Source organism: Sinocyclocheilus rhinocerous, unplaced genomic scaffold, assembly GCF_001515625.1.
Source record: "Sinocyclocheilus rhinocerous isolate Xijiao unplaced genomic scaffold, SAMN03320098_v1.1 scaffold1493, whole genome shotgun sequence".
In the NCBI taxonomy this organism is placed as follows: Eukaryota; Metazoa; Chordata; class Actinopteri; order Cypriniformes; family Cyprinidae; genus Sinocyclocheilus; species Sinocyclocheilus rhinocerous.
In genome coordinates, this window is record NW_015640467.1 from 341,303 (window position 1) to 343,362 (window position 2,060).

Consider the following 2,060-nt stretch of genomic DNA (forward strand, 5'->3'; position numbering starts at 1 on the left):
GTGGCAGATGGATGGACAGACAGACAGATGTGGTGACATTTGAAAGGGTGTGTGGTTGTTTCAAAGCTAACAGCTGGAGTCAGGATGATGACTGCTGTGATTCTGACCTTTACCTGTCAGAGTCTCCGACACAGAAAAACACTGAATTATGACATCTAACGTATGATTTTAAACCTTCACTCATACAAAGTTATTCATACGCCTGTTAACCTCTGATGATGATTATGATGTTCTTCCTCTGCCACTGTGAGTACCGCGTTTCTACAGTCAAGTATCAAGCGCCGCAATCACAGCAAATGAAATCCCAGAACATCATCTCCAGTGTTCAGACTTTTCACACCTCAGCAGCCTCAAACCACACGAATTAGCCGTTCATCAGTGCAAACGAGTGCTGTGACAAAAGTGTAACCACCATATGGGAACTTCTCACTGAGAGCATCACTCAACACAGCATGTCGACACGCAACGAGTGTGATTAGAGTGCAAAAACCCTTTAACAAAACTACTCAACACACACACACAGTCCTCAGGCATTCTGCTAATCACATACCTGTGCAGTTCCAGTTTCACCTGTCGCACTCGCTTTCCCTTCACTTCAGGTACAGACTAACAGCGTCTGTCTATCTGTCTCGCTCTCACTGCTGGAGGTGTTTTAGTGTTTTATCAGCCTGTTTCTCTGCTATTGCTGACTTGGTGTACTTTAATTGTGGTTGCCAGGCGATAAGCTTCACTAACTGTGCAGTAAACAGAAAGAGAGAGACAGAGAGAGAGAGGGAGGGAGGTGTTCTAAACGGTGCTGAATACTAATTGCTGCAACAATAAAAGTTAAACTAAAGGCCAGTGGCGCATCACACTTGGAAAGTTGTGCAGCAAAACCGCTCAGCGTCACATTTCACATCACTTTTACTCATTAGTGAGCAGGTGCTGATCTGATCTGTCGTCAATGTCTCACTCACTAGTTTTATTTTCCATATGAATTGACCTTGTGCTGAATACTAATTGTTGCAACAATAAAAGTTAAACTAAAGGTCAGTGGCGCATCACACTTAGTGTTTGTGCAACAAAACCGCTCCGTGTCACTTTTCACGTCACTTTTACTCATTAGTGAGCAGGTTCTGATCAATCTGTCATCAATGTTTCACTAACTAGTTTTATTCTCCATATGAAATGACCTTAAACTGCCTAGAACATCACCCGTCACTTTTCCTGCATGGATTTATTTTTATTTGACATTTGGTTAATGCAGCAGCGCAGGTGAGCGGGTATGAAATTTTGATTTGTTCGCATCGGCTCCTGATTCACTCGTTTATCTTTTTATGTGATGCCGTTTCTCTTTTGTTCCATTGATTTAGTTAAAGCGGCATCATTAGCAGCTCTTCAAATATTCCTTCAGAAGCTTAGATTCAAACGCGAGTTTTGAGCAGTGTAGAGTAGCACTTGTTGTTTGTCATTTCTCCGATCACAAATGCAGACATGGTTAAGAATATTTGATACCGTCACGATCACCAGCAGGAGTGCCCTTGATAACCACCAGAGGGCACTCAATCCCATAGCTCTGTCACTCAGTCTTGGACTTCATTTCCCATAATCCTTTGCCTGGACACATCAGCACTCATTGTTTGCACCTGTTTCTTGTTAACCCTGTCTACTAACCCTATATATAGCCTGGTTCATTCAATCATTCATTGTGAAGTCTTGCGTGTCATGTACTGCATTTCTGAGCCGTTATGTCTTGGTTTGTTCTGGGGGGTATTCCAGAAAGTAGGTTATGTGACATACCTGGGTATGTCTGGGTATAAGCGAGCAGATAACCTCAGCTTTCGGTTCCAAAATCGGAGGTAACTTTCAGGGCATGTAAGCATGTAAGTTATGTTTCAGGGTTAGTTCACTTCAGCGCTATCAGCGCACGCGTGATCTACTGACGAGCCTTCAGTGGGTGTGACCGATTGCGCACAAAATTATATATTATTACAATAAAGTTATGTAATATAGCCTACTAATATATATATATGTATGTGTTAATTATAAAGTGCTAATATAAGTAATAAATAAGGTAATAT

At 41.8% G+C, this 2,060-nt stretch overlaps 1 protein-coding gene across 1 annotated transcript in view; it reads right to left on the reverse strand.

Moving 5' to 3' along the window:
- Window positions 1–2,060, reverse strand: part of LOC107753065 (ankyrin repeat and fibronectin type-III domain-containing protein 1-like) — a 77,585-nt gene that overhangs the window by 42,132 nt on the left and 33,393 nt on the right. The window lies entirely within an intron of this gene.